The following is a 12,759-nucleotide window of genomic DNA, read 5'->3' as shown; positions in this document are numbered from 1 at the left end:
ACTTATGTGATAATGCCACCACAATGATTACATCAACAAACGCTGTGTGGATGTCAGCAATGGAGCAAGCAATGCTGGTAAAGGATTCAGGATTATTATTTTCTGAAGGGAAAACAGCCCTGCAACTTGAAGTGTGCAGTGCATAGTAGCCTAACATTAAAGTAAACACTGTCAATTTCAAGGATACAGAAGGAAACTACACATCTGAACAGATAAGAGACAGGTGACATGACTATACTGTTTTTGGAGGTGACAACAGGCTTATTGGAGGTGTCAGTGGGCTTTGACCAACATCTAAAAGGCAGAAGAAGAAAAACAATTCTTATTAATAAAGTGTAAACTACTATTAACATATTTTTATCCCTATAGAATATTGACATGAAAAAACAATTAGATCCTTCGCCAGAGAAAAGTTTGATCACCACCACTTTTGTCTTACTTAATATTCACGGCAACTAGCTACATCTGAGTCTGCCTATCATGCTCTTCTATTATCTTATCTGTATGTGATGAATGGATTCAAAGCAAATCAAATTTGCACCGGATGCTCGCTTTATTATTATTCTGTATAACTTAATGGTAAAGAGTGTTCTCTCTATTACAATAATGTTCACAAGCCTTGTAAATTTCTTAATAAAATTAATCCACACCCACGTTTTTTTTTTCTGCTTTTCAGAGTCAGTGGTCCCTTTTCATTGGAAACTAAAATAACATATGCGCACATTATAAACTCATGATATTCCTCCTAATACGCTGCAGACCAAGTGAACATTGCAGAGGCTGAAATCAAGTAAACGTATGACAACATCATCAGCTTCTGTTTACATACACTTAGGGTGTGTTAAACAGTGTTACTGTAAAGTTTCAGGAAAGGAGCACAGTTTAGATTTGAGGCCCTGTACATTGTACCCAGCACTGTCAACATATTTCTTTTGTCAATCAGCTTCTGGCACCACCTATTTTCAGAGGATGCATCAGGATCTCCCAAATATAAGTTTACATACGTTAGATAATTTCAAATGGCCACAGACAAGTTTTTGGCTTTGACTTCTAAACAATACCAGCCTTTAGACTGGTTCTCCTTAAGTTTAGCTTACTATGCAATTCTGTATTCCACCAAAAACTTCCTGTTGAAGTTAGGATGTGATTAATGGTTAAAAGCAGTTCTGTTTTTCTGCAGTTAAGGAGACAGCAATTACAGGATTCAGTGCACTTCTTTTTTGCAACAGCACCATCCACCAAATTGGACGGTCGCTAATGTGTGGGACTAATGGTTTTAATAGTTTACTCCACCCAAATGTTACGGGGGGAGCTGGGGAACCCAGGCGCAGACACAAAGAGACTGGCAGAAATGTGAATTAAGGCAAGGCTTTTATTACACCAGAGAACTAAAACAACAGATAAATGGAGAACTGAATGGGGAGGAAACAAAACTAAACCAAACCACTACTAACAAACACTACGAATTCAAAAACGGAAGATCACTAAACTAGACCTACACGAAGGAGGGGTACTTTCAAGATGGGGGAACTGACAAGCGAGGGGAAAACAGGCTGGGGTAAATCCATTAACTAGGTCAGAACAAATGGAGTCCAAGAAGGGGAAATCCAGGAGGCGGGAAGAGCAGCAGACTTCATGGGGCTGAAGTAGTCTGGAGGTGGCAGGCTTGGTGGGGAGAAACAGAATCAAAGAAGGGATGTGAATCTACGATCCAGCAGGGAGTGAATGAAAGGACAGAGCTTAAATAGGTGGAGGTGAGGTGGAGAACAGGTGAATGGTGTGAACTAATTACTGCAGGTGACACTCATTGCAGTAATCAGCAAAACAGAGTGCAGGCAGGTGAAGCAGGGAGAGTGAGACAGGAGGGAGAGAAGACAGACAGAGGGAGCCAGAGAGAGAGACAGGTCATAACAAACAGATGAGGAACAATGGGAGAAAGAAGGAAAAAGAGAAAAGGAGGAAGAAGGGCAGAGGCTGGAGCAGGATCATAACACCAAAATACCAAGCACTTGTAATTTTATAGTTTTTTTCTCCCCAAATAGTACTTTCTGTTTGATAATTAAGTTAAATGACTTCCGTTTAATGACTAATGGTTTTAAAGGTTTATTGCACCCATAAAACTACATTCTGTCCGGATTTGCTTTGTTTTTAAGGTTTATTCCATCCTAATACTACTTTTCAGTTCACTGACTAATGGCTTTATGGGTTTATTCAATTCAAGTAGTATTTTCAGCTAAATAACTTATGATTTTAAAGGTTTATTCCACTGAAAATTCTACTTTCTGTCAAAGTACTTGTAGTTTTAAAGGTTTATGCAGAAAACTATCATTAGCTAAAAGATGGTTGTTTATAGTGACTAAAGGCTATCATAGGTTGTTGTTCACATTTGCATGCTAAAAAAACTTGCTGTCTAACTGAAGACATCAGAACTGTTTTTAATATTAGATAAATCAAATCTGATTCTCATTCAGTGCTCTACTTTTATCCATCTTGTACAGATGTGCAGCCTTTAGTTCATTACATGGCGCTCCCATAATTAGCAAGTTTGGTAAGTAACACTGTTGTGAAAGTCCTACAGCAGTCTTGGTTCTCCAACCTCTTCTGTTGGAGATACATGCTATCTTTTAACAGAACCAGTAGAGCAACTGTAACATAGGGGTTGCTAAAATGTAACATAAATGTCCATCCTTCACATGTCCCAAGCAGCCACAAAACACATTTTCTCAGAAAGTGGAAGCGGATGTGACAAGCAACGGATTTAGTTGAAAAGCAACCCAGTGGTAAAGCACAAATTAATTTCAGCGCGAGCCCAAGGCCAAAATAACAAACAACACCCCCACTATTCTTTGGAGAAAGACTTACCTAACCAAGTAAAATTGGTAAAATTACCTTCCTGTGTAACTTACACAGGACAAACACGGTTAAACCAACAGTGGCAGCTCACTCCCACCATACATTACCATAACATCAGATTTTACTATACAGAGTACACGCTGTGCTTGAGGTGTGTGTGCTGACTGGGATTCAGGTGAAGGATGGTCTTGTAACCCATTGACCTCATGGCAACGCCATCCCTCCGTTTTATGTACTAGTTTTTGCTGGTAATTTGACCAATCCCACGCTGACCCAACACCCTGGCATCCAAACCTGTATGTGGTACGGCATAGCCTTATTTGAATATTACATACACTATCATTCAAAAGTTGGGATCACTTAGAAATGTAGTTATTTTTGAAAGAAAGGCATTTTTTTCCAGTGAAGGTAACATTAAATTAATCAGAAATATCATGTAGAAATTGTTAATGTGGTAAATGACTATTCTAGCTGGAAATTGCAGATTTTTAATGGAATATCTCCATAGGGGTACAGAGGAACATTTCCAGCAACCATCACTCCTGTGTTCTAATGGCACATTGTGTTAGCAAATGGTGTTGAAAGGCTAATTGATGATTAGAAAACTCTCGTAAAATTATGTTAGCATATGAATGAATGTGTGAGTTTTCAAGGAGAACATGACCTCAAACTTTTGAATGGTAGTGTAGATGCGATACAAGGAAAGGAAGCACACACAGAGCACAGAAAAAAATTGTACACACCAGAAACGACAAAGAAAAGAAAGAGGAAGAGTGTTAAAAACCCTGGTAACACAAGAGGGAACCTTGGACGGATATCCACTTGATGGAGAGACCTCCGGTATTTGAAATGGTTCAAACGAACACCCAGTTGGCATTCTTCCTACTCGATCAATAAGCAACAAAAATGCAACAATGCCTATTATATAACTTCCAGCATTTAAAGTTTTTCTTCTAATTCCAACTCAATGTACCATTTGCATATTTGTACCCTTGGCCTTTTCTATTTTTAATGGGTTGTGTGCAATCAGTGTAACAGTTGTAAGGCTCTTCTTCTTACATCATCTGTGTGTTTTGTGTTATCAGTGATTCAATGTCACATGGACAGACACAGACCTTGGGAGGAGGGAATTTTTGTTTGCCATCACATGTTTTCCTCTTGTCTGCACGGTTATCACTCACCTTGCTCTCAGTGCAAGACTGGCCCTCTATCTGTCCTTCTGAATTCATTAGCAGCTAAGAAGTCAGAGTGGATTCTGTCACTGACAATACCCAATATACTCAATACAGTAGATGCACGTGGCCCATCCTGACTACTCCGCAGAAAAGTAAACAAACCGGCCAGAGTGTGTGTCGCAGCAGGAGGTTTTCCTCGCTGTTTGTTGATGTTCTCCGGCTGAGTGGAGGAGGCTTATCTTAATGGAACTACATAGGTTGAAGGCTAGCTGGCTGGCTGTCTCCATAACAGAATCACACGTGGATGCACACAAACTGTCATGTCTCATTGCACATGTGTGAATGACACATTGCTGCTAAGCTTGATCACACACAGGTTAAAGATTAAGGATGTGTTAATTTCCAGCACTGATAAATTGAATATACATCGGTTTAAATGAGGCTGTTCATTAATGCACTGTGAAAACACAAGATTCAGAAGAGTTCTGCTCTGTAAAATGAGAGAAGAAGTGGGTGTCTCAGTCCCCTTCATCCCTGTGACATTTTCATCATGAGATAAAACAGAATAATTTTCATCAAGTCAAAACCAGTCTTATCTGTTGAAAATTAATCTACCTCCAGTCAAGCTCACAGACTATTTATAAAAGAGAGGTGACCTTCGGGAAGAAGTGCCTTAAACCTGCATTCTTTCTAACAGCCAGCAGGGGGCGACTCCTCTGATTGTCTGATTATATAGAAGTCTACGAGTAAATGACCCTACTTCTCACTTGATTTATTATGTTAGTTAGCATTTTCATAATGAGTTTTTTGTCCCAGTCTCTCTTTTCAACATGTTTTGAATGTAGCATGCTCATTTTCTAAATTATGGTCCCATTTCGAAGAAAATACATCATAAATTAGGATATGTTTTAGTACAGGGCAACCTTGTGATTGACTGGACCCTTCTGTATCGCTATGTACAGTGTCCTCGAGTTCCACCCCTCGCTCATTATGTCTGGTTTCAAAAGACCAAGGTGGCAATAGTCAAATGCCAGACCTAAGGTTTCCAAGCAGTAGTTTTCAAACTGATGCACGACATCATCATCGCTGAATCCTTTTTTGATTCTATCGTCATTGGTCCAGCTGAATCCAGTCTCACCCAATCCAGCTGAGTTTATTGCTTCCCTTCAATTGTGTGCAGTTTATCCCAGTTAACTCTTACGTAATTCAAATTGATTTAGCACAGTTCAGACAAATCCAGTCACAATCTAGTTCATTTCAATTGGTTCCAGTCTATTCCAGTCCCATCTAGTTCAGCTCAGTGCATTCTATTTGAGTCCAATCTTGCGTCCTTATTTTTTGTTTAATTCAGTTTCATTCTGTTTTAGTAAAATCAATCCATTCTATTTAGTTCCAGTTCAATCTAGTCTTCTCCTATAAAACCCAAATGATTCCAATCCACTTAATTTAATTCCAGTCAAGGCCAAGATAGTGCATCTTACAATGTGTTCAGTTCAATCCAGTGAAACAAACTCTTTGAGTCCAGTTAGCCCAGTTCAGTCCATTCTATGTCAGCCCAGTCTAATGCAGACCAATGCAGGTCAGTTCCTTCCAGTCTACCCTTGTGCTGTATGATCCAGTATATGTAATACAGACCAGCATAGTCAGATCCAATTGAATCGAGTCTGGTCAACTCTAATCCAATCCTGTCCAGCCAAATTCAGGAACATCCAACCCAGGCTTATCAAGTACAGTCTAGTGTAATCTAAATAATTTAAGTCTACCTAGTTCTGTTCACCAGTTCTACACAATCCCAACACAATACAATACAGTCCACGTTAGTTTAATCTATTACGTGATGTGACAGTAATTACAAGTCTGTGATCATGGAAGCAGAAGAAGAAGCAACACTTTCAAAATACATAACCTATTTCAGATAATAAAAAACTCTCTATGCACTACATACATCCTCTTGCATATTGTGATACAGCATAAAATCCCTCCTATAGAAAGTGTTAGGAAAAGATTAAACAATGGGAAAGGTGGACACAATGAAAACAACTTTTCTGTGAGCTTCTGTGTTGTTTGTCCTTAGGGGATGTATTATCTATTACTGTAAAATCTATAGGATGGTAATTTTGCTGCTGACCTCACTGAGTGTCATCACAAGAAGGTCCGGTGACTCAATTGGAGACAGACGGATCGAAACAATAAAACCCAGACAACAGGAATAATAACACCACCCTCCTCCTCGTGTTGTCTCATCCTTAAAGTAACCCAGAGCTTTATGTGGTGATATTACATGAAGTGTTACTGCTCCGGGCTATCGGGCTCTCTGTGAACAAGGTACTTTAAATAGCACAGGTAGGCAGCTATGTGTACATAATTAGTGATGAGTGTGAGCCGTTACTAGGATTTTCCAGAAACACAACTGCCTCCTTGAAACACTGAAGCCAAAGAAACCAACATTTCTACACACACACTAACACACACACCACATGGCTTTGTTTGGGGATCCTGGGCACTTTAGGGCAGTAGAGTGGACTGCTTGGCAACTGGTGGAGGATGAGCGCACACAATTAGACATAAACGCAAAGTGACCACTACAGGAGAGTCATCAGGGTTATGGTGCCCTCAGGTAGGGTTAATGACATAGAGAGCAACCGGTGCAACAGATGGCCCTTGCAAAGTCATATGAGGGCTTCTGTCAGCAAGCGGCATGAATACGACTGTCTGTTGTTTACTTATTCAAACCAGTGCACATATTTACACACACTCGGGAAGCATGACCACTCCAGGATGCATCCTTTGTCTTCTGCTTGGCTATCGTTTTTCCATGCATGGAAATAAAAATAATGGAGAAATTTAGATAACAAGTAAAGGAAAATATCGGAAAGTGTTGTCAGGTAGACTGGTTGTCAGTGTGTTGTGACTCATGGTGGCTTGCTTATTTGCTTAAACCTGTGAAGTCAACCACGATTCTATGCTGGAATAAAACTACTTGTAAATTGAAATAAAGTATAAGCAAAAATAATTTAGGCAATAGTTCAACATAGCATTAATATAAATACACAGTTATTGCAGAGAGTCTGTTCGGGAAATACAGGGCTTCAGCTAGTAGCCGTTAGCTTAGCTTAGCATAGAGACTGGGAACAGCTAGCATGGCTTGGCGTGAAAATTCAACTAACTCTATCTCTAATGTTCATGAATGATAAGTTTATTGTTTTATAGCATGCAAAAGTTAAATTGTACAAGTAGCTGTTTTCATAATGTAGTTTTGTACATTATTTTTAATTTTTAAGTGAGAAAAAAATCCATGATTAACCATAAAAGTAGACACAAAAACTCTCTCAGTTTCATAGAGGTTTTACACAGTGGTTATTAGCTTTTCCAAAACAAAATAGTTAATATGCTTCATGGGAGATGAAAAGATCAGAATAATTTCTGACTTTGTCAACAGTTCGCTCTCATGACTGATCAACTGCTTCTATTTCTTTTACTGTGTTTGTTTCCAGACAGCATCAAACATGGCCGACACCAGCTGACATGAAAGAATAATTACAACTCTCCCAATTAAAACCATTTCCTGAAGACTTCTCTCTATTGTTCTGTCATGGATGGCCAAAGTATTGTTTCGTCTTCTTCTCTTACCTTTTTTGGTGTTTGTAGCTTTAAGTAAATGCTCTGTAGTAATACATGTACTTTAAACACATCTAGGAGGTCACTTTTTAACCTTTGGAAAGAACCAGGCTAGCTGTTTCTGGATGTTTCCAGCATTCGTGCTAAGCTAAGCTAACCGGCTGCTGCCTGTGGCTGTATATTGTTTGGGCAGAAATCTGAGCAATATTGATGTTCTCATGTAACTCTTGGCAAAAAGAGAGTGGGTGTACTTCCCTAAATGTTGAATTATTTGTTGAGTCTTTAAGGCTAGATTTAAGATTCAAAAGCTTTAACTGGCCAAATGCTCATACAGTGTGGGCAGTGAAGAGCAAAGTGACTGTTCCATAAGGCCATGGGATCACAACAAGACATTAAAATCCCTATTAACAGAAGAAGAAAAAAAAGTCAATAATAATGACCACATTTTGACCGTAAGCTCAGACCTCAGAGCAAGGTGACAAGGTCAGCTTATTATGTTGGACTAGTCTTAGTTGATATTGTACTTAAATGCAGGTCAGCGATAACTTTGCATTTATCAGATGATGCCTGTGGGTCCCCAGTGCACTGCTTATCCCAGTCTTGGAAAAATAAACACACACTACAAAGGAGACTGCGAGGTATACAGTGTCTCTTTTTGCAAAGTGGCCCTAACAGTAACACTGTATAAATACAAAATGAAGCACTTGTAGAAAGATTCACCATCATAGGTTTCTCAGGTGTAATAATTATGTAATTAAAACAAATAAAACAAGAAGTTTCATCTATTCAGTTCATCTATTAAGTTTACTGTTCTCTTTTTTTTAATGAAACAACACAGCATTATGAAAAAGTTCTGCTTGTACTTCTATGATGCGAGTGTGACCCCTGCTGAGCATAGAAGGCATTACAGCTCACCCCAGCTGGGAAAAAAACAACAAAAAAACATCATAATCATGATGGTTGTGGAAAAAACACAACCATGTTTTATTTCTCTTTCTGTTTTTCTTTCTGCAAGAGTCATGTGTATTTAAATGTGAACTGAAGAACTCGCAGTTATTTTATACATCCATGTTTTGTGGTAAAATGTTATTTGTTTCTCCTGTTTCATGCCTTTGAAAGGAAATCATTTTTAATTTACACATGAATGACATTCCATTCTTAATCCGTAGGGTTTAATATGGAGTTGGCCCACTCATTGCAGCTATTACAACCTCAACTCTTCTGAGAAGGCTTTCCATAATGTTTAGGAGTGCGTTTATGGGAATTTTTGACCCTTTCTTCCAGAAGCGAATTTGTGAGGTCAGGCACTGATGTTGGATAGAAGGCCTGGCTCTCCGTCTCCTCTCTAATTCATCCAAAAGGTGTTCTATCAGGTTGAGGTCAGGATTCTGTGCAGGTCACTCAAGTTCCTCCACGCCAAACTCACTCAAACTAGGACTGCCAGACAGAGAAGTGTGATTTGTCACTCCAGAGAACTCCACTGATCGAGAGTCCAGTGGCTTCGTGCTTTACATTACTGTATCCAACGCTTTGCATTGCACTTGGTGATGTAAGGCTTGGATGCAGCTGCTCGGCCATTGAAACCCATTCCATGAAGCTCTGTACACACTGTTCTTGAGCTAATCTGAAGGCCACACAAAGTTTGGAGGTCTGTAGCTATTGACTCTGCTGCCCTGCTCTGTGATTTTAAGTGGCCTACCACTTCGTGGCTGAGTTGCTGTTGTTCCCAACTGGTTCCACTTATATAATACCACTAGCAGTTGACCGTGGAACATTTAGTATCGAAGAAATTTCACAAATGGATTTATTGCACAGGTGGCGACCTATCGTGGTACCATGCTTCAACTCACCAAGCTCCTGAGAGTGACCCATTCCTTCACAAATGTTTCTACAAGCAGTCCACATGCCTAGGTGCATGATTTTATACACCTGTGGCCATGGAAGTGAATGGAACACCTGAATCCAACTATTTAGCGGAGTGTCCCAATACTTTTGTCAGTATAGTGTATATCCTGTACATAAATACAAAGTATACAACCAGAACAAAGTTTTCTGTGAGATTTGACAAATGTATGATGATAGTTAGGTCATTTTACTTTGACATACATATAAGACTAATTGTTTTTGTCATATCGGGCCAACATGTCTTTAATGATGCATCTCTAAATAAATGTTCCTGAATCTAGTAAACAAGAGAGAGGTAGGAAATTAGTTTTGGGTGTCATTGTCAGTGTTCCAGACTGGGACATTTTAAGGAAATTGGAATAACTATTAGTCAGAGTCTGAGTCACAGCCTGTCTGAACACACAGTGTTGATTACATATGCATGGAAACGTATTTTCCACTTGCAACGAAGAACACAGTTGCAGAGGGAGGACATTCGATTGAGCAAAAAAGGACAGAACACAATATAGATTCATCCTGTCTCCATACTCACCAGGAGCAGAAGCAGCAAGAAGCAAAACAGGGAAAGTCAAAGTAAAAAGAGATTTCTACTAAAGTAATGTGAAATAATTAAAAATATAAAATGTAAAATAATATTCTCCCACTTCAAAGTGACCAGTGCTACAAGTGACACAGTGGAATGGAGATCATCGGAGTGCAGCTGTCTTTATATTACTGCAGTATAAAGACACTATACTGCATCAAGAAGGGGAAAATTAAAAGGCAGGGTGAATACTTTCTAGAGGCAATGTATAGTTGAATGGTGGAAGTATGGTTTCTTGACGTCTCTCAAAGCATCTTCAGTGCAAAGTAACTGATATTTCAAACTTGGATGCACTCTCAACTGGCACACACCTCCAAAATCATTAGTAAATGAGAATAAAATCACAACTGTGAGATCCTCTGCATGGTGTGCAGTATCAAAGCTCAAATAAAAAAAGTACACAGCAATACGTGCAACATATATTTGAAACTCCAACACATAAACATAAAATATTTTGACAACATCTTAAAGATCCCCTCTCAACATAGTTAAAAACAAAGAAGTGGTAAAACCATATCAGACAAGTATTTTTTAATAGTTTTTGAAAAATAACATGTCTGATGTGGCTTCAAAAAAATGATGCAATTGCAAAATGCAATTTTTAAAGTGACATCTTCTTCCTCACTGAAAAATCCGTTGCAATCCATTGTGAAATGGATACACTATACAATACTCTAGAAAATCTAACAATGGAACACAAAAGTAGTATCAATAAATGAAATTTAATAATGAAATGTGTTGCATTTTTCATTAGTGTTGGGGGAACGCATTACAGAGTTACACATTATGATAATCACATTACACTTGTTTGTAGTATAGTACGTAATGCATGACTGCTCATTAATTTTGTATTAGCACTGCAGCTACCAATCAGTTACACTTCATTTTATTTAGATGTAAAGATCTTGTCATGTAACAAGAAGGGGAAGTTGTAGAAGTAATGTGCAAAATAATTACATTTTTTTCTGAATAAAGACCCCAAGACTGTTACAAAGATTTAAATCATGTGACAGTACAGTCTACAACAGAATCTGTCATTGTGTAGTACAAGGATACTTCTCAGCCTCACCTCAAACAAAAGCTCCCATTTTGGAGCATAACTGTAAACTCTAAAGTGATATATATCACGTGTCCACAAAAACTCAGCAGGCAAATGTAGCTTACTCAGAAGACCTACACCGTTTGACTTCTACCTGCTTCCCAAACTGAAACCCGACTTGTGTGGTCGCCATTTTCAGAGTGATGATGAGGTCATTCATGTTGTTGAGGAGGATCTGGAGGCTCAAGGTGTGACTTTTTTCCATGAAGGGACAGTAAAGCTTCAATATCGTGTGAAGTGCATTGAAGTTAAAGTAGACTCTTAAAAAATATTGCAAGAACAGTCTTTCTCCTGTGACACTTTCTGGTGAGGCCAAGAACTTTCTAAAGTACCCTCGGAGGGGGATTTCCGACGCACCCCAAGACTGACACTGAAACAAGGAAAAAATGGTTTCTGGCATGCAGCACTATTAGACTTATGCTAAATATAGCGTCCATGCTTGCAGCTATGTGAGGCTGTACCCCAACACTGTAATGCTTTGGGCTAAATTCTAATATTTGCATGTTAACATGATCCCAGACAATGGTAACATGCTAATCAGTGTCATATTTACCACCATCTTAGTTCAGCATGTTAGCTTGCTAACGCTTGCACCAATTAGTACAGCTGAGGTTGATGGAAATGTCATTAGATTGTCACCCAGCCTGGACTCAGTCTATGCTAGTCAGCTAAGGGAAAGGCCAGCAGCATCGCCAGAGAACCCACCCATTCAAGACACAGACCGATTGTCCCCCTTCCATCAAGGAAAAGATTCAAGACTTTAAGAGCACGAACCAGCAGGCTGCAGAACAGCTTATTCCCCAGAGCCGTTGCCTCCATCACACTTTATAACCAAATTCAAACTGCTGCTGATTGCTAGAAGTTCCACACAAATTTTGTTGGATTTACACAATGACAAATAAAAGCCTGTATCTATTTCCATCTGTTAGATCTGCAAGCATTTGGTCAGAAATCCAAGTATTGTACAAATTAACTTTGTTGCATGATGATGGTGGTGCATGAATAGTCACCAAAGTGATCACAGTTTACCTTGAACAGGACATTATGCTGTATATGTGCTAAATTTTATCGCAGTCTATCTGATAGTTGTTGGCAAGAAAACAAATATACTGGGATTTTAGGGCCTTTCAGCTCCTTAGTGTCTTATTTATTTCCAGTTTGTTGGCAGGAGGTTAATGTGGCAAATGTGAAAATAAATGCAAGACTTTTTATCTGCGAAAGCACAAAGAAACTTGTTTCAAGCCCAAACTTCAGTTTCAGTTCTTAAAGAGCAAAATGTCCTTAGGTACCTTCACTTCCTCCAGGTGGTTACAGTGTTCTATCGCTTGTGTGCCAGTATGACATTTATTTGGTGTTCCACGTTCTGTGACGTTGATCTGCTCTCTCTTTCTGGTCACTTTGCCTCTCTCTCTTCTTCCTACTCATTTTTCCATTCCCATTCAATTTATTCTACCCTGTTACAGAATGGTGTCACATATTTTCAGACCAATCAAATTAGAGGCATCCAGGTTAAAATGTCCCTTCCC

This window comes from Amphiprion ocellaris, chromosome 18, assembly GCF_022539595.1.
Source record: "Amphiprion ocellaris isolate individual 3 ecotype Okinawa chromosome 18, ASM2253959v1, whole genome shotgun sequence".
NCBI lineage: Eukaryota > Metazoa > Chordata > Actinopteri > Pomacentridae > Amphiprion > Amphiprion ocellaris.
Note: the sequence above shows the minus strand (reverse complement) of the source record.